Raw genomic sequence first — 21672 nt, 5'->3', positions numbered from 1 at the left:
GCATGAATAATGCAGATTGTACAGGGAAACGCGATAAGTGCTTCAGTGGGGACGAACATCTAACTATGGAAGCCATCAGAAGCCACGTGGGGTCACTGATTTGAATGAAGACCATTAAAATATTAAACATCTAAAGTACATTTTCTCATCTGACAAGATCTCACACGACACCAGTGAAGACAAAAAAGTCAACACACCCTTGTTTAAATGCAAGGTTACCTTTTGGAATTGCAGCCAAGTTTCATTGGACCATAACGTCATTTCTACTTAAATTTGGGAGATTTCAAATGTGTATCTGGGATTGGAATTTTTTCTTTTTTTTTTAAGATGAGGTTTCCATCCTGTCATTCTATCTCATAGCCCAGACATATGTTGAAAAAGGAAGCTTGTTGTCAATTGTATAGCTTGGTCTCTCTTTAGTAATATAACAAAAAAATAAAACAGTTATCTCAACATGGGTGTGTAGACTTTTTATATATTCCATGTGTCAATGCAAACACATTGAACAATCACCTGACAGAGGATTGTGATTCACTGTCAGCCCAGGTTCCAACGTCTGCCATGACTCCATTACATGTGGTCAGTGTAGCATCCAAGTCTTATGATATCGTATTCAAAAGCCAAAGTATTTCACATACATTAGTAATGCGGGTCACAAGTCTTCCTCTGATAACAAAACCGGCTGCCATGGATCACAGTACAGTGACAGTGACAGGCCACGCTGGATGACAGCTGGCACCTCTAAAATTAGCCTCCAGCCACCTGAAAGATTACCGATGAAATAAAGATCACGGCTGGGCCGAGACTATTTTAACTATTACAATGAGAGCGACAATGCAACAACATAGCATATTACCTCCAATAAAGGTGCTGTGCCGCCAATTAGTCAGCACACGCATCACCCGCAAATGTTTCTTCTCTCAACGCTATCTTGTCAGGTAAATAATAATTGTAAATTTGTCAATGCATCGACGCAGAGAACAGTTGACTGCACTGCTGACTGAAAACAGCAGCTGGGGCACATAACCCGATTGAAGTGTCAAGGCTTACCACAGGTGGTATTCGATTCTACGTGGTGTCAACGTCTTTAAAGCCAACTCGACTGACGATGACGCAGATGTGCGCTCACTGCACATTGCTTTGTCTTCTGTTCTGACTTGAATGGATGGACGAATGTAGTGTAGTTCTCTATCAAAATCAACACACGTGTAGCGACAATCGCCTCTGCATTTAAACTCCATTCACTCCCCGCAGCCTGTGTATTTCAAACATTTCAAACCCCCCTCCAACCAGCAAAAGTCACGCAAAATACTAAACACATTTAAAATCATTAAAGTAAAACTGAGAACCTGCCTGCGTATGCAATTTTAAGAAGAACTTTGAGAGATTGCATTTCTGTGTTTCATTTTTCCTGATTCATTTTTCTTGATTTCGATTATGTGCTGCGGTGACCTATTAATTAACCGATTGAAATATGAGGTCTATTTTTACAATGTGCAATTTTTTTTCAGATTTACTCATGGTGGATTGTGTGAACATTGATTGCATTTCACAGCTAGTTTACACACAAAGCAGCGATAATTGCACATTTCAATTCTATGGGTAAGCTTAACCCACTTTTGCTGGAAGACCTATTCTCTTTGTTGGCTGGATGCCAACACTGACTCACGCAGCCCTTTTGTAAAAAGGCCGCAAATGAGCTCTCATCGCCTCCTGACCGACTCCACGATAGTGGACTTAGCGTGGTAGAACCTTTCCAAGGCCCAAGCCAGGCCGAACACTGCAAAAGCCAGGTGTGCATCACTGCTCGAGAGCTCCCCCTGACCATGTGCTGAGCGAAACCAGCCTTTTCCAATTCTTCCATTTCCCATTTTTATTTTGACCTTTTTCATTCAAACTTGCTGCCAACTTCTTCTACGTGGCATGGCTCACTGCAAATACACTCCGAACCGCCTTCAACTTCAGACAGTGAGCGCAACCTACCAGTGTACAAATATTGGTGCATACATTTGGGAATAGGAGTTAAACTGGGCCATCTTTTTTAACAGCGGTTCATACCAGGTTGCTGATTTTGAGCTGGTTTTTTTCTTTCATCTTGTCTATCTGATGATATTCTTATTTCTTTACAATTCTTTCACTGTAGTTAGTTTGCTTTTTTAACATACTCATTATGATTCGCATGTGGATTTTGATTAAAAATGTTCACATTATTAAATGGCATTGGGTATTTTGTATGTGTGTCTAAAGTTAGGATCGCTAGGTTTTTCAAACCGAACTCATTTATTAACAGGTTTCCGTTAGTTTAAACCTTCTTAAACTATACAGGACAAAAAAACAAAAATGATTGTGGTGCCCCTAGTGGCGGTTGATTATACTGCTGGAAGTAGATTTTTACCACCACTAACAAAATAATTACTTCATTAACCAACTAATAAATGATGAGTAACTTAGGTAATTAATGTGATCCTTAATTACCCCATATTGAAGTGCAAGAATTCCAAAAGGTGCAAGATATTAAACCCATCCATCCATCCATCCATCCATCCATCCATCCATCCATCCATCCATCCATCCATCCATCCATCCATCCATCCATCCATCCAACAGTATAAAATGTTATTAAAGAGACACATTATTGGATCTAAGACAAAGCGTAGAATGTTGGGCAGATCCGCAACAGTGGCTGATAACTTTAATAGCAGGCTAAGTATGTCGAAAGACTTCTGCGTTTACTGTTGGCTAAAGGTTAATCTATTCCCTGATGTGATGACATTTGGAAAGGATGAGACCATCTGAATATGTTCTTATTTTGTAATTTCAAATGCTTCTCTGCACAGTCCACAAACACCAGAAATATATATAAATATATTGGCATAATCAGAACAGTGGGACTGACAAAGGTCAAAATGCGAGCCGACAAAAACAAATGTGCACATTAACATTTACAATTCCCACATTATATGTTTTGTACTTTTACAGTAAGTGGCTGGGGGACTACAGAAAAGGTTCAGGCATATGTCAAAACAGAGGCTTTGACTTTACTAATGCCTTTTTTTTTTAAACAATATTAAACTAAATATCACAATTCACAAGAAAAAAAAAAAACAAGTTCAAATGGATTCCTACAAGTGTCTATGACTTTTGTCTGTCAACGACCCATTTTGCTCTTACAGGAAGCTTTTATTTGTGTCGCGAATGCCGCACTAGGGCAACCTTTTGAGAAAATGTGGTCCAATAAAAAAATACCTTTGCTTCAATTCGTCCACAGGCTCGTGTTTACTTGTTTGCAAGTCCACCATTGCGACGCCATCCCGTCGTGACAACACGTAAAGAGAAATAATTCCCCCATAGACCTCGTCTGTCATTACCTCAGGGAATGTGCTGAAGGTTAATTCATTTAGCTCTCATTTCCAATGATCCCTCGTCCTCTAAACTTACTCAAAATCTTTGCGGTGGCAGACTAATCCGCCTTCAACTGCCATGGGCATGTGCCCTTTCTCCAATCCGCCAAGTGAATAAGTGGCTATGTGTTAATGAGATGGCACAACGGTTGATAAGGTCATGTCAGCTTACATCGTCGCCTTCATTGTCATACTTTGGGCTTATAAATTCTTTGAAACAACACAGAGGAGAGAATTGAGGTGTCATTAACCGACCATGTCTCGGCCCACACCATCTGGGCTCTTCTTCTTAAGAAGCTTTTGAAAGATACTTCAATCTATGCACTATATTTAGTCTTATCCAAAAGACAACAATTTGGATGGAGTAAGATTACGGTTATATCATTGTATCATTATTGCAGGGTGGCTCTGTATGTTTTAGGAAAATAACGTTGGAAACCTTTCCTTACAACCTTAGTCGATCTTGTTTTTGTTGGTTTTAAAGTGTTACAAAGAACAAAGCCAGAGTCACCTGCAAAAGGTGAACATTTTGCAATACAGAGAGATCACATATGTACTAGTAAAAATAATAATACAAAGCACGGCATCAGCATATATGTGTCTATATTGTTTTTGCTCTAAGTGGTGACCGCAGCATCTATTAGAAGTAGTCGTTTCCTGACCAGGAGCTGCAAAGCTGTGGTCCGACTTCAAAAAGCAGGCCCACGCCTTAGCACTGCAGAGCTTCAAGCAGAGCAGATGAGACAATGTATTCCCTTGTGTGTCAATTAATGCTGAAGAAAAAATAAGGAACTCCTTAGTTGTCTGTATTGTTTGCAGCATGCTTGCGGCCTCCTCTTTCCTTTCTCCCCACCTTGGAACAAAGTCGGTCTGAGTTTGTATCCAAAAGCCCGAGTCCCCCCTGAGTAACGGTACGAGTGAGCTCTTCAGACACCCACTTTCAAATACCAGCTCTGTGCGTTTGATGCTATTTTGGGGGTGTATTTTCCCGTACGGGTCTGGAGAAAATAATGAACAGATGGCTGTTTGTCATTCAGCACAACATCGCGATCTGGATTGTGTTCTGGGAAGCTTTGAAGTGCAATGACGTGTGATGATCAACGCCACACACACACTGCATAATCATTTACGTGATGCTACTGTTTTTCATCGCTATAGCTTTACTGTGATTATTTGAAACTACCGCTCAGAGGCCTTGACAGATGTAAAAGTGAGCAATTGCAGATTTTCTTTTGGATGACGACTGGTTTTACTCACCATCCGTCTTCTTTGCTGATATTTTTGACACATTATAATCACCTCGGCGCATTAGATTACAATTTAATTTTCTCGGCACGTAACACATCGGACTGAAGTAAAAACACATGCTCGCCATCCATGCAGAGGTTTTTATGGCTGTTGTTTTCATTTCCACTAAGTCCTTGGCTCTTCAGCAGCTTAATACTTCGCCAATGGCAGTTAGCATGCAAAAGTGTCTGTCAGATATTTGTCAATGGAGAGGTAGCACAGAGTGAGATGTGGCTGCAGCAGGAAACATCAGCCAGAGGAGTCGGAGGCCATCAGCTGGGAGCTGTCAACAGTTTCTTCAACACAAGTCCGTGTTTAATACTTTTTAGGTGAGTCCCTCCGTGTCATGGTTGCATTTAAGCATTCGAGTCTGTATAAAAGGTGGTTTCTACGAAAAAAGTTGAATAGCCCAAGAGTTTAATCTGCAATCAATTAATCTGCAATCTGATTTAAGATATTTTTCTCCCTGGTTCGGTTAATCCAAAAACATACAATTTGAACATTTTACATCCAGTTAAAATCAATCATATGACACATATAAAGACAAACAACTATTGAATAGAATATTGAAAAATTGAATAGAACCTACTCAATTTGAAATGTTTACATCCATCGAGTCTGTTGACCTTTGGTATTATAAGATGGCAACATATTTTAGTGTCACATTATAAAAAGGACCACCATTCCATAAAAACTTATGTGACTTCACCTTGTTGTCATGTAGGCTAAGTATTCATTCTCAAATGTATTTCTTGGGAAGGAAAGTTTGCACCAAAGGTCACATTAAAATTGTGATTGACTTTTTACCCTTTTGGCTTCACTCTCTCTTTTGCTTAGATGAGCTAGTGCCGCATTTTAGCATGCATCAGTGAAAAACCCAAGGCTTTTTTGAATAAATCACAGAAATCATTTTGTTCTTAAGTGGGTATTTACTTGACTGAGCATAACCTATTCTGACCCCCACCGCTCCCCGGCCTCCCTCAAGTCAAACAAAGATGTTATGTTGTGCTCCGGTGCCCCAGTAGGAATTCGCCTTATTTATGTCGCGCATTTCAAAAAGGCAGCTCAAGGAATAGATTTCCGACGACTTTCTTCTTCGTCATGGCGTAGCGTGGCGTCGCTTGCTTGACTGAATAATGCCTTTTGGCATTCGAGAATCCTCTTTGCCACAAACACCTTAGCTCTGTTTAGCTGTGACAGAACAACAAGCGACATCAAACAATGAGAGTTGACATTTTCCGCCACAGGCTTCATTAGCTCACTCATGTATGACTAAAGATTGTCTTTTGTATGCAAAGCTCAACATGTTTGCAAGTGAAAAATGGGGCAGGAAATATTTAAGTCTTTACGGAATGTGTGTGCGTGTGTGTGTGTAATTTCCTTTTCGTGATTCTTTTACGTTCTTTGAAAAGGTTAATAGACTGCATGAAAAGTTCAATCTACGAGTCTTTTGTAGTTAAATATTTTCTCCGGTACTGTCATGTCCATGTGCAGCATTTTGGTGTGGTGGTTACCACGTCTGTCTCAGTTTTGAGATTCTGGGTTTGAGTTTGACGTTTGTGTGTTTTCCAAACACTTGGATCCATTTTGACTCGGTAACGGTGGTGATAAACAATTAAAATGAAAAAAAAATAAAAATAAATAATCAAAACAATTACAGCAGCTGCCGGTTGACTAAACATGAGCCATCCTGTGACCATAATTAGTAACTGTTTAGAGTGACTTGGAACATAGCTTACAAGAATAGCCGTGGATTATGAACAACGGGATGCCAAATAATCAGAACATGATTAGCTGATCACATACTAGAAACCTGTGCAAATAAATTTCCATTACAGAATCTTTAGAGGTGCCAACCTTAATGAAACAATAATACAATAATTGCAACACATGATGTATGCTACTCTGTTCTGCCAGATTTTAGCAACAAATCAGAACAGCATATAAAATAGAAATGTGGATCACATTATTAAAATATCAACTAAGGAAACATGTTGGCCATGTGAATAATTTGAAACCATATTGTGCATTCAGTACAAACTGCACAGCCTTCAAGAAAGCCAAAGTTCCACCTTATGAGTACTAACCCATGACTTATAATGAGCTCCACATGCGAACAACATTGTTGATACCATCACGTCAAGGAAAGAAAAAATCACAGGTAGGTAAATAACGTGAAACTGAATGAACCTGCTGTGAGGTTACATTCTGGAGCCGCTTTGCTGCATGCAGCACAGGCTGTCCTGAATCTGTGAGACTTCTTAAGTCTATCAAGCCATTCTGGAGCGCAATGTGCTGTCCAGTGTCAGAAATCCCAAGGTATTAGCTGCTCCAATAGGACAAAAAAAAACAAAAAAAACAGCTAAAAATATCCCAAAATGGGTAAGAGGAAGACACAATGCTATATTCTCAAAACTGATCTAATTCCTAGCGCGTGTTCATGGAAGAAGCTTAAATGCATTCTGGTGAACGCAGGCTTCAAACCCAAGACAGCCAAAGCAGTTTGCTCATGAGGAATGTGCCAAAATACTTGTTGACACGTTTAAAGTATCCCAGCTACCTTTGTGGGCTTAATCTATCTTCTATAATAGTTCTCCTCCACTTAAATCCAAAGTAAATATAAGAATTTAAAGTGCTTACTGTCACTTGCTCTAAGTCCTTGCAGTGTCTACTTGAGTGAACATTTTCAAATCTTTCCAGTGTGAACATTTTCAAATCTTTCTAGTGTGACCTGGCCTACGCCTAAAAGCAGTTGTACATTCCCAGCTGTTTGTGCATTCCAGACTCTTTCCCGAGGGACAAGCCAGCACTGTTTACCATATACAGTCAAAATGCAATGCTGATATTGGGGAAAATAATCACGTGGAGTGTGGAATCTCTCAGCTGAGGCTATGACTCACACTTATTGGTACTTGGGGACCACCGCGAGGAGAAAATGGCCTTTCCAAAGTAAATAGCCCAGTCATGGAAATGATCTGAACACAGGCAATTAGCCAGTTTGTACAGCATACTTTTGCATTAATACAGAAGAGGTCACTAAACCACCACAATGAAATAAAGCCTTTACATCCATCAAGATCAGCATTACATAAAAAAATGGGTTACGGCTGTAAGGTTTCTGGAACTAATATGTGTTGAATTGATCGTTGTTGAAATGTGACCATTGAGTGTCATTGTTGTCAATTGTGTGTAATTGGGGGCAAAATGGAAGAATGGTCAAATGGACGACACTTAATACAGACACCACTTTATCTCTACACCATATGGTGTCCAAAGTGCTTTACAATGCCTCACATTCACCCATTTATACACTAATGGGAAGTTGCTGTCATGCAAGCCACTGGCAGGCCCACTGAGTCAATTAGGATTCAGTGTCTTGCTCAAGACACTTTCACATGGTCACCAGGGTTGAGGAATGAATCCATAACCTTCAAGTCGGAAGACAACCACTGCATGCCACTGAGCCACGACATCCAATGGTTTACGAGGAAAACAAATTTGCTCTCAGAAGAGCACAATGTGTAGGAACGTTTTTCTGACAAGTGGTTGTTGGTCTGTAGGCATAGGCTGGTTATCAATTTCAAGGTGTGGTGCATTTTTGAAACGTCTCGGTTTCTAAATCATTAAGACCTTGCTTCGGTGACATGACCTCTCTTGTTTTTCTTTTAGTCATCAGTACAGGAAAAAAGACATGACCCAGCTCCTTCTCGCAGTTGTTGCGAGCAATCAGTGAGCCTGATGACTTTTCTCCTTTTGTAAAGGCCAGCCCTTTTGGGATTTTCTTCGGGTGCTTGGGTAATCAAAAACATTTTCTTTTGGAAAAGCAGGATGTGCAAAATGAGATAGCTATAAGAAGCAATAGTTCTAATAGGATACGTAGTATCACATTTAGGAGAGCGCCACTTTTAATGACTGTTTGCAAAAGTTAGCATATCAATTGTTAAATGACTACCGTAATATAGACTTGGCGGCTCGGTGGGGCACTGGGTAGCGCATCCGCCACACAGTTAGAAGGGTGTGGGTTTGATTCCACCTCCGGCCCTCCCTATGTGGAGTTTGCATGTTCTCCCTGTGTCTGCGTGGGTTTCCTCCGGGCACTCACTCACTCACTCACTCACTCACTCACTCACTCACTCACTCACTCACTCACTCACTCACTCACTCACTCACTCACTCACTCACTCACTCACTCACTCACTCACCCACCCATCCATCCATCCATCCATCCATCCATCCATCCATCCATCCATCCATCCGGTTTCCTCCCATATCCCAAAAACATGCTTGGTAGGCCGATTGAAGACTCTAAATTTTCCCTAAGTATGAGTACGAGTGTGGATGGTTGTTTGTCATATGTACTACATTTTGATTAGATTTTTTTTTTGCTTGTACTTAGGGTGTGCCTTTAATAGATTAATAATATATACACCCAAACATTTCAAAGTAATACATGTCAGAGCTGTAATTGCAATAACAGAAAACTGACATGTTTCTTGCTCATGGTTATGATATTGTTCGAATCTGATGCCAGCCCGTGTCTTGTTCTGTGAATCCACATTTATATTCCAGGAAGCGATCCAACATCTGATCTGTCCCATTTCTTGCTTTTGTAAAGCACATAGTATAGCATACATTTTTCTTCGACTGGAACTATTACATCCAGCAATATGAGAGGCCAAAAAAAAACCCTTCTAATGCTGCTGTGAAAGGATATTAGCTCTCAGAATTCATTAGCTATACAACTGCTCCACGGGAACATCATTTTAACGGCTGTGATTCACTGATTTCACTCTCTATCTCAATCAATTTCAATCTCTTACCCGATCAATACAACCCTTTTCTAATGATGCAGTCAACAAGCAGACTGTACACCAGGAACCAAAGCTCGGTTCACACTGCAGGCAAATGCTACCCAGATCAGAATTGTTAGCCTGTATGCGACCGGAATCAGATTTTTTTTTTTTTTTTTAATGACGGTCTGAACGGCTCAATTCCGTTTTTTTTCAAATACCACCCGAGTTGCTTTCATATGTGGTCCTAGATTGGATACATATCGGATTTTTTGAACGTGACTACGGTCTCGATGGATGGTACGCATAGCTTTGTGGGGCTTTCAGATAAAGGTTTAATTTGTTCTAAGACTACACTCAAAACACTGGGCTATGGGACGCATAGCTTTGTGGGGCTTTCAGATAAAGGTTTAATTTGTTCTAAGACTACACTCAAAACACTTAAATCTCAAATTATCTTTCCACATTACAATGAATGGAAATAACATTAATTCGTTCTAGCCTCCTAAAATGAACAACAAAAAGTTGCCTTCATGTCTTTTTTAGTTAGTAAAAAAGATACGATGGTGTGTCTTGTTTGATTACTATAATATGATGTAAACACATCATTAAATCAAAGTGAAAGAATGAAACAGCCACACTGTTCACTGAAATTAACGAACATTGCGAAGCTCTTTTTGATGGGTGCGCCTTGGCCACCTGAGGGCAGTATTTTTAATATAACTAATAATGATAAAAAACAAACAACTAAATAACACTGGGTTAAAACTGACTTTAAAAAGGCTTTATGGTTGTTTTGCGTTATGTTTTGTAATAATGCACATATAGTGGCTTTTCGTGAAGAATTGGTTGCATTTTGCCAATCAGCTGCAAATCGCAAAGTGACTTGAGTTCACTGCCACCATACTGCAATCATATTTGTAAATAAAAAAATAAAAACAAAAACAAGGGTAAAGAAAGCCCGTGTCATGAAAAACGCCAAGATCACTCATATCCCAAGGCACAAGTAAATACAGTTAAACGTGACCTATGTTTGTCAGAGCCTTTGGAATTCTACTACAAGAAAGATGAACAAAATATTCTAAAGCCTTGGGGTTATCAGGCAGGATGCTTTGTGACATGACGGTTGCAAAAATAAATAAATAAACATAATAGCATCTAAAATTAGAGAAGTCATGCTGAGGCAACTCTGTCTTCGATTCATCTCTCAGATGTGCGCCGATGGGGTCACATGCGGTGAATTCCCAGCAAGACAAGAAGTATAAATCATACAAGAGTCTCTATTTATAAACTACTCATGAGCCACCTCACTTGTGCTTTTTTCCTGCTTGTCCTAGCGCCTTACAAGCACCAGCGGCTGCTTTTAGACAATGCGTGTTCCATTACGATCCCACGATGAGGAACGCAAGCCTTGTTAGGGAAGTGGGAATTAAACCAGCGGTCTACCAAGTATTGGATGGACACCCTACCCACTCATCCACGAAACTCTAAACCAATTACCTCACTTGCTAAAAGACAAACACATGTTCCTGTCACTCCAGTGGACATTAAATTGTTTTACACCTGCATTTGATATGCACTAACCCTGAAGCTAAGACTTCAACCTGTAAGTAATAATTAACAAACGTTTTTGCTTTAAAAAGTGTCAGCACCTGGTCTACACATGGGAAAACAGTACAGGTGGTCCTTGGTCTAAGATAAAGCTGTTTTTTCTTCATTTGGGTGTAAAATTGCACTGTAGTCTGTCATTAACATACGCTAACTGTATTTAAATAATGCAAACAGTAAATATTTCCAAGACAAACACTTCTAGGCAATAACCATAAAACAATCAAATGAATAACTGCACACATGATGATTACTGCACATTGTTCTTGATCTACAATCACTGTCCGTCGGTACTGTAAAAAATAGAAGACCCCGAGGCACACACTGGGAACTCTAAAGTTGAACAGCTGAAGACATTGCATAATTATGGAGCAAGAAAAACATGACCGGTAAAAAAAAAATACTTCATATCAAAGCGTTTCACACGTGCTATCTCACGAGACCTCGGTTTCGGGAATTATTCAGCCAAGTGAAGCGCGACTATGGTTGAACTTTGAAATACTTGACTGACTTGAATGAATTCAAAAACTGAAGACTTCTGAATTGAACTATAACATGCTTTCAGTCAGCAAATTTTGGGAGTATAATATAACCATTAATTTGAGGGAGGAAAAAGACTGCTTCATTCCTGTGGTGATTAACATGGATATAACGTGTTTTGTCGATGGTGGAAAGTAACCGCGCTATTTGTGCCATGACATCATTGTGTGTCACAGGTTCAATCAGGATATTTAAATGCACCAGTAGCTCTGTCCGTTGAAGCATGTAAAATAGTCTTTTAAAAACCTAAATTCTGACCTTAACCCAAATTTTGACTGCAAGGAGAACATAGTTGCTAGTCATTATGGAGTGATCACGTCAAGGTTTTCTGAAATGCTTATCATTGATAAATTTGCAGTCTTCAGACAACATATTCTGTACTAAATATATTGTGGAACCATTTATAACAAGCATCACATTTCCACACTTGAGGGTCTCCGAGCGTCTCGATATTTGCTACTGTTTTGATCATAAAGAGCATTCAAATGGGCACAGGAATGAACTTTTTCATGTTTCTACGTGAGCAATAGCATGCAGACTGTGACAATTACAAGATACTTTTTTTCTGATGTGAAGCAAGGCATCTACTTGAGAGGGGCGTTTTTTTATATATAAAGTGGACAATGTATCTCACAAGTAATTGTTGGCCAGCTTCAATGGAGGAATCACATTAAGTAGGCGTGTCACCGGGTTTTCTCTCACTAAACTAACACTTTTTCCTCGCGGTGCTGGCTAATGAGTGTGTCTGGCCAGGGGGGTGACAGCACTGCTTTTCAAAAAGCCTTTGTCAAAATATTACTCCAGGGGAGATTTGGGCAGACAGCTGTACACAGTAACACTTCTAACCATGGAGTTAGGCTGTTATTTCCCTGCTGCTTTGTTAACCCGCGGGCACCACGGGACATCCAAATAATGTGTCAATCGGATGGCCAGTGAAAAGGAATGTAAAGTGTGCATCGTACAGACTGTATTGTTTGCATGGTCAGAGACAACGACGCTTGTAAAGTAATGGGAAAACTGTGCTGTTGATGTATAGGTAAATGTGTATTCTTCCCTTGATGACAATAGCTCGGAAATAAATGCTTATTTAACACTACAATGCTCAGGTGCGTTGGAAAAATTAGTCCATTTGTCTCACTCACTCACTCCACCCGATACAAGAGATTTCCAACCACTGTGTAATTGGTCTGAAAATTGTTCTGGAATTTATTGTCTTTGTTCATCTGTCTATGCTGGTGTTGCAGCATGACAGGTAACAAATTGGATGTACAAAGAAAGCACAATGAACTTGTGTATCCACCTGTTGCTATGCGTACAGCAGCTAATAGGATGACGGAGCCAATGATGTTTTCAAGACATAAGATGAAGCATAGGTGAGCCTTTCATGGCCAAGCTAGGACTGTAAAAGTGAGCTCTGCCCCGTTTAAATACTAATAGTGCTCAAAGAAACGTAGCCCCAGAGCTCATACAAGATGGCTTGAGATGCTAAATGTCTCCCACGATCTACTTTTTATATTGCTGCCATCTGTCCTAATGTCATACACTCGGTTCTATGACTTGATGTATTATTCAGTTGAACCTTCTTAACCAAATGCCACAAAAAACAAATGACATAAAAAGTTATAACAAAAATACAATTACCCTATTCCCAACTCATGTTATGCATGACAATGAAAAAAAACATCATCAATTGCATCATAATTTGGGATGCGGTGCACTGTGTACAATTTCTCACGTGGGAAAAAAAAATACTATGAAATTCGGGCAACTTGTAAGTCAACCCGCAATGATGCTCTGTGGTATTCCACAAAATCACAAGGAATAATAGATAATGTCTTTAAGAATTTGGATCTAACCATGAAGAAAACAAACAAAAGAGAGGAATGTGGCTGGCGTGACCAAGTGCTTCATTTGGTTGGTGAGCTATTATTGAGGAATGTGCTGAATGAGTACTTGAGTTGATGTCACAACAATAAAACAAAATTGCCAGTATCAGTCTGAAAAGCCTGCTTCAAAGAATCAACCACCCTTTGAATAATTACAAGCAATAACTTCTAAGACCAATACAACAGGCATGGTCAATCCAGACAAAGCAACAATTCATACGAGGAGAAGTTGTGCTGATCCTTTGAGAACACTTAACCTAATACCTTATATTGGAGAGCATTAAGACCATTGCTAGGTGATGGTGAACTGAGCTGCTAAAGCGATACGCCTCAGCATGCTGCCACTGGAGCCCTCTGTCCAATTTTCTCACAGCCAAGCTTCGGTCCAAGGACTGCACTAACAAGCCGATCCTTGACACTCATCAGGAAAAGGAAAGGCATTCACGGGAGGCCTGGAAAGAAATCTAGGTGAGGTAGCGCCAGCCCTCAAGTTGGACACAATAATTAATCTTCATATCGATCTAGCTCGCGGACTTCTGCTGGGACAAGCTCGCAGAGGATGACTAAGAACCTCAGCTTCACTTCAGCTTTCACAGATTAAGTTGGTGAAATGGATTGTCGTTTCTCGTACACCCACGTGCCAGTGAGCCACGAAAGTTGATTTATTATCAAGTTATTTTCACGTCAACGAGACACAAACTACGTGGAAAAGTGCAAGTCCAACGGAATTAAATTACTATTCTAGTGTCAAGATCAAGCACTTGTGGATTGGAAATTAATTCAAACAACATGACAAATAATATGTAAGCCTTGAGTCTGATAAACTGCTGTCTTTAAACTAACACTAGCAAACCACAAAACACCAACTGTAAAACAACACATCTTCCCGCAAACCTTGATGGATCACAAGATTATGAGTTTACATTACAGATCAGGTAAATCCTGATCAGGCTTTGGTTTCCGTGCCATAGTGTATTTTTCTATTGCTATCGGACACTTAGATGAAAAGCTGTCTTTTGTTTTGATTTTAGTATATTTGGTATTGGCAAATTCACATGAAACTATTAAATATATCCTTTGATGTATGCTGAAAGGTTTTTGTGCTCAGACCAAAGCAATGAAAATATTGCTTTTAGCCCATCTTGTCCCAGCTTGGTGCCAAAGTTAGTTGAGCAGCTTCATTTGGGCTAAAGAAGAGCTTTTCTGCACATTGGTGATAAATTGGAGCCAAGAACTATGGTGGAGTGACTTGAGGCACTTTATTTAACTCACAATAGAGCTTTGTACCTTGTGATATCACTATGCCCAGCAGGGCTCTGTCCCTACAAATTGTTGGGCTTCACTATATTGTTGTAATTTATTATACTGAACACAGTCATTCTCACATTGTTTCCAGTGACAATAGAGAGCAATATGTTATGACGATGGATAGCCATCCTAAACACGGTTCTAATTGTAAGGGGCCAAAACATTCTCACAAATATCCTGTCGTAGGACGTCGGCAATGGACAAAAGGAGACACTCCCTTGTGCTACTTTCTCATTACCGCCAAAAGCCTCCTGTGACAAATTGCACGCAAGTGGCTGAAATATGACCTATCCAGCCCAGTGCCGCTACAAATCCGTAGCCCCAACTGATTTGCAAATCCAATTACCTCGGTGTCTGTAATGGCTGTGTTTGGTGCCATGATGTTAATTCAGCTGTTGTCAGCGTGTGTCCTTAAGGCCACAGGCTCGCCCATGACTGGTATTCAGCCTTTAGGGCAGATCATTGAAAGAACTGCAGCGATGTGAACGTTGGCCAAAGGTAAGTGAAGGTGGTGTGGGCCTGTGGGTGAGCAAACAATGAAAAGTGATGCATGGAAATGAGCTGGGAGAAATTATTCCTGGCAAATGAGATGAACCACATGTATTGTGATTCGTTATTTGTTTTTTAACTTTTTTTTTTTAGCCAAATGTAACCTGCCGCCAGATTTAGACTACTTCCATTTCCATAATTTTCTCATAACAGTATCCCAGTATGAATCGTGTTTGCTATTCAAGGTTCCAATCTAACAGCAAACTATTTGCTTATTGATATTATAAAGCATTAAGCTTGCTGATTTCTGCACTATAATTAACTGGTCAGTTCAAGGGAGCGATCCAACAGCAGTATAACACAAATGATTCAGTTGCAAGAATACATGAATGCTCTGTGTGTATCAATGCATTGAGCTTTAGTAAATGTCCCTTCATGCAGTACTTGTTTAGGCGTCATTTGAACTATGATGAGAAAATGAAACCAGGTAGAGTGGTGCCTGGAGAAACAAATGGAAAAAAATCTGACAGTATGCAAACAGTATGCTGTGAAACCTTGGTTTATCAACAATGGCAGCACAGACTGCCGCTGGAGTGGAAGAGATCGTGTTTGCTGTAATGTCTTATTTTGCAGATCCCGTCAATGACGTAATTGATTGAAGGGGAAATCTTGACTATACAACAAATCTAGTCCAACCTATGCCTGAATTTTACTGCTCCCAGGTGGTCGAGGTGCACACGCCAGGAGGAGCAACATAATGAGTTGACCAAAAAAAACCAAAAACTTTACATTCTACCTAATTATGTAATTACGCAATGCTTTTAGAAAGTACAATACAATTCAACGTTACAAAGATTTTTGTTGCTTTTTTGGAAGTCGAGAACCGATTAACGGCATTTCTATTCATTTCAGTAGGGAAAGATGATTTGAGCAAACAGTGTTTTGAGTGTGCTCATGGAACAAATTAAATGTCTAGCTTAATGCATGACTGTACACCTACTCTGTACTGAGATATTCAATGGAGTGAAAACTTTTTCTTTTCTGAAAGCAGACAGAATAAAGTAGTCTTGCTTTATGAAGATGAGCAATCCTAACCTCCAAAGAAAGATGTTTCACTATTTGAACTAGGGCAACACTGGCGCTAACCACGACGAGAAGCTTTGAATCTAGGTCATTTGCACCTTTTGTTGTGGAATTTGCAAATTGTTCCTGTGCTTGCACTGCGTGCTTTCTCTACTTCATTCCAAAACGCTGCATTACAATTGACATAACAAAAGGTAGAGGTAATGTAGAATCATAACTACAGTACCATTACAGACGATTTTGTGTCATTCCTTCAAAGCCACCAAGGCAGAAGGTCTGGTTGTTAAATTCTACCAAAGGTTGACTCGGATGGCGTTCCGGCGCTCCAAAGTACAGCTATAATTTACAAGAACACTAAATTACACCCCATTCCAAACCATCGCTGGATCATCTCCTTTTAAGTGCTGACCTGTCATTCCTGAGAAAGTGGCATGAGGGGAAAAAGTAATACTGGTGAACTGTAAAATTTGCACAGCATTACTTGTGCGAAATTTCGTTGTGGTAAACATGCAAGCTGACACAGCGTCTCTTTTGATCTTGAGTTTTAGTTTATTAATCCCAGTCCTCAGCTATGAAAGTTTCTGCATCGTGACAAACCATATGTGTGATGGACACATTACACTACTAGCTTGTTTGGATAATTAAAAAACAAAAACAAAGTTGCCACAAAAAATGTGTCAGTCATCCTTATGTTAACACCCACTTCCTTCCTACAGAAGGCCAAACAGATGGTTCTAAACATGAAGCGGGTGTTTGAACAAACCAAATGTTATGTTTTAGTGCAGGGCTGGGCTCTCTAGAGCTTGGATCACACAGCAAGATTTGAAAATTGTCTTCTGACCCCATACATACTGAGAAAAAAATCTGATGTATCACAGTTTTGAACGTACCGTGTGTAGAATAGACTGACACATCACACACAAACCGATTTCATTCATGAATATTCCCACCTTGGATGGGAAATCTTTCAAAACCTCCCAAGATTTAGCGTGCCTTCAGAGTAAACAAATAGACAAAGAAATGGACAAAGAAGCAACCGTTTTTGGTTTGTTTTTAGCAGAATGTGTAATCAAAAGAAGAGGCGTTGTTCAAAGAAGTGGAGACAGCGCGAGCACGGACTTTCTGTTGCACCGTGATTGTTTGACTTTGGATTCTCCACCGCGCTTCCATGCCTCCTCATCACCTTGTTTTCTGATTGGCTGCACGTCACTCAATAGGCTGCGTGCTTGTTTGTTCCTTGGGGGACACCATACGGTGTGAAGTCAGGCCAAAAAACTCCAACGTATTGAATATTCCTGATTTGAGGTTGGACGTCCTTCCACGTGGCCGAGATCAACCTGAGCACATTACACACCGGAGGATTATCTGATAAGATTATCTTTGGAGCCATTACTAGAATCGGGGTCGGCCTATGATTGTCGGGAGCTGAGATTTGGGGCTGAAATCCTGCCGTGAGAACCGGGCTTCAGGCCTATGGTCATCTACAGCATTCAATTCAGTGTGATTCTAGCAATAAATTTAAGAAAAAAGTAGAGGAATTGTTAACAACAACAAAACAATTCCATTGTTTGTATGTTAAAGCCACTTTCAACAACCATTACGTTCTTATAACATCAGCTTGGAGTAGCCACTAAAGAAATGAGACTGCAGCAATCGCGCTCAGAATTTAATGCCAAAAGCTTTTAACTCTGTACTCTTCGGCTGAGTATTGTTCAGTTCTCTTATCATGTACTTTTTTGTCTCTTTTTGTATAGCAGACTACTGTCATGCTATGTAACACAAAAAAATGAGTTGAACCATTAAAAATTGGGTTGGAATTTTGCCTACCAAAGACAAATATATTAATATCCTGACCTTCGTCATGTTAAAAATGAAAAAAAAAAAAAAGAAAAACTTGACTAATGTGTTAAATTCTTTACAAATATTTTCAAATAAAAATATAACCCTCTGTTTATTTTGTCTGTGACAACCCCTCTTTTAAACATACATTCTTAGTTACTGCCAAGGCCATTCAGTCCTATACACTTTTGTTTCCGTGCCTTGTTTTCCGGCTGAGCCATTTCTTTACCCCCACTATAAAAACTACGGAAATCTGCACTCTCGGTCTCAATTACAGCTGAGTGATGGCTTCTCTCCAAACAAGCAAAATCTCCGGACTCCCCACATTCTCCGGTCCAGCCTGCAGAACCACAGTGTCTGCTTTCGCAATTCTCTCCATGGAAGAAATCTTGAGTATATTAATCTTTGGGGGGAGAAACTTGTGGTTCAAGCCAGGAGGATCTAGTCCTTCAGAGTTGTATATTATGACAAGGATTTCCCAAGTTCTCAGAAACATGTTCCACAAGATGTTCTGAATGAATCTGGCAGGTTTTACAGAAGGATTTCCATTTCAGCAATAGAACTGAACCTGAATTCAGAAAATTGTGATTTGCGGTTTAACTTTAATTTGGGGGAAAATATGTAAAAAGTCTAACCACAAATCTGATCAAGTGTGTGATTTTTTTTTTTTACTTTGGACAATTTTAATTCAATGGGTTTTTTTTGTGCAAGTTGGTGTTTATCATCAGGTACTGACAAGAGGGGCAATTATATGAATTATAGTAAGAGCCAAGCAGAATGCAGGCACGAGTCTAGTATGTCATGGTCTTTTTGACAAGATAAGGATGATTTTGTTGTTGTCCTTGTTTCTATTAAGCAGGATGGTAGTTATTACCAATAACTGTCAAGAATGGTGTTCAAACATGCCTGTACGTGACTAAACATAGTTAATTTGACCAGATTATTTCTCGATTCCGTCACAGCAATTGCATAAAGCGTCTCAAGTGTGTGACTGCCTGTATTTCTACAGTAGTAATTGTGTTTATTTATAAAAAAGCAAGATGATAGTTATCATACTTAACTTGCAAGAAACAATATTACAGGAATTTTACGGCACAGAGGCTCATTGGTTAGCACGTCCGCCTCACAGTTAGGAGGGTGCGGATTTGATTGCACCTCTGGCCCTTTCTGTGTGGCGTTTGCATGTTCTCCCTGTGCCAGAGTGGGTTTTCTCCGGGCACTCCGATTTCCTCCCACATCCCCAAAACAGGCTTGTAAGGCCAATTGAGCACTCCAAATTGCCCCTAGGTGTGAGTGCGAGTGCGGATGGTTGCTTGTCTCTGTGTGCCATGTGATTGGCTGGCAACCAGTTGAGGGTGTCCACCGCCTACTGGCCAATGACTGCTAGGATAGGCTCCAGCATGCCTGCAACCCCCGTGGGGACAAGCGGTATGGAAAATGGATGGATGGATCTATATTGCAGATGAGTATGTGATTGACTCACCTCATGGGGAGTCTGGATGTGTCTGGGCCACATCAATATTCCACAAAAAAGTCATCTTTCCCATAAAGTACAAATTTCTCTGTACATTTCTCTGGAAATGTGTCTGTAAAACACAGCCACACACACACAAAAAAAAATAAAAATAAGAAAACACAGGGGCTACACTAAATTCAAACTCTGATGTCACATAAGGGGCTGCAAATGGCCCCCGAACAGCATGTTTGAGACCCCTACTTGAGCAATCTTATTGGGCCCACTTCTTCTGAGCCTGCCAGAGAAGAAGAAAAACAAACTTGAGCACACAACAGCACAAACATACCTGACTTTAGGTGTCAAGTGGACTGAAGCATAGCACCTGGTGTGAGCATGCGGTTAGACACCTCATTAGAACATCCAAGAGGTGAGCTGTTTCTAAAAGTCGGCATGGTGTATTTTAAGGGTGGTGCGCTATGAACGCCAGGCACCTGGGTGTTATAATAATACTGCATGAGGAGGGCAGCAAAACTGATAAATGTCTACTCACATAAGGCCACAATATGGGCAATGGCTAGTTATTATACTTATAGTCTAAAACTCAGCTTGAAAAGTGAATGAAATTCAGTGGATCCATTTATCACCTGGCATTAAAGAATAATTTGTAGCAGTGGCATGCACCGCTAACTTATCCAGTGTACATCAGCGGTGTATTGAATATCCCCACAGTGATCCATCACACTGTTTCTTGTCCAACTGCTTTTGTTAAAACTGCTAGCATACAATAGCGCAAAACATCTCTTGGGAATGGCACCCTGCCAGGTAGGCACAAAAAATGTACAACCCAAGTGGGAAACACTGTGAAGTGCAGCTACAAGTGTGTACCTGCATGATGTTTTATAGCAAGTACAACACAAGCTCAAAGTGTCTCATTATTATGATACTAACCTAAGATAGTTTGGTGGAATGCTATTATGTTTTTTTTTTCAAAGGTCTGTTTTGAGTGAAACATAATTGACAAGTGTAGATTTGCAGTTCTCCCAATAGGATGACTTACAAAAAAGATATTTGCCCACAAGTGGGAGTTTGTTTTCCATTAAAAAAACAAACCCCATAAAAACGTACCATGCATCCCTCCTTCCCTTACACACCTGGCACATTCATTCATGTTTTGAAGGGTCTTGTCAGTTTACTGCTCGTATAAGTTGATCACCACCCGCAAGTGAGCGGCAGGAGGATTTATTAGTGTTGTCAAAAATGACGAATGTCGTCATCTGTTTTCTATCCCTTCCCGTTTATAGACAACCAATAGTTCATTTACAGCTAAATGTGAAGAATTGCATGCCTAAAAGTTTTGAAATGGCTCTCTGCAAAAAGTATGGCAACCAGAAAGAGTACCGGTACTTTAAATTCGTGCCTCATTAACGTCAAATGACCCAAGTCTTGCCTTTGACTGGATTTTCTCATGCAGAACAAAAATAAGTCACAGCGGTACCTGAGAAATCAGCCACAGCATCAAATATTGCTTTCTTTAGCTAATGCAAGAGGCGAACAAACAAGTCTACACACAAACGATCTTAACAACAGCAAGCTAAACTGGCCGTCGACTGTACATCTCAAGTAAGTGATGATACATGTCAAGCTTGACAAACCGATGGATATGAAATGCAGGACACTAATCACATAATGTCCAAATCAAAATCATTTGTTCCTTAATAGGTGGCCAATATTGGCACCGGTGGAGCAGTTGCACATCAAAAAATGGATGACTTTTAAAGTCCATTTTCCAGAAAATCCAATTCTACATTATCATAGCAAATGATCACTTGACTTTAGGTGGCTCTCCATGGTTCAATCTGTAGAGCGTCCAGTCAATTATGCTCGCCTGCCAATAAACTGTAACTGGAGAAGAGCTGCTCCAAATGGTGAATTTGTTTGAGCAAATCTTTCTAGAGCGGTGGTTCTTAACTTGGGTTCGATCGAAC

At 40.1% G+C, this 21672-nt stretch overlaps 1 protein-coding gene across 4 annotated transcripts in view; it reads right to left on the bottom strand.

Annotated features, from left to right (window-relative positions):
• The window catches only part of enox2 (ecto-NOX disulfide-thiol exchanger 2), a 142413-nt gene that overhangs the window by 72926 nt on the left and 47815 nt on the right, over positions 1-21672 (bottom strand). For 2 of the 4 annotated variants that reach the window (XM_085905963.1, XM_085905962.1), the window contains exon 2: positions 19715-19817. The exons of the other annotated variants lie outside the window; for them this stretch is intronic. The gene's annotated coding sequence lies outside the window, so the exon portion shown is untranslated. The remainder of the gene's footprint in view (positions 1-19714; positions 19818-21672) is intronic. 4 annotated transcript variants of the gene reach the window in all.

Source organism: Syngnathus leptorhynchus, chromosome 2, assembly GCF_054491065.1.
Source record: "Syngnathus leptorhynchus isolate UIUO chromosome 2, UIUO_Slep, whole genome shotgun sequence".
Lineage (NCBI taxonomy): Eukaryota > Metazoa > Chordata > Actinopteri > Syngnathiformes > Syngnathidae > Syngnathus > Syngnathus leptorhynchus.
The sequence above is the reverse complement of the archived record's forward strand: the minus strand, read 5'-3'. Positions and strand labels throughout refer to the sequence as shown.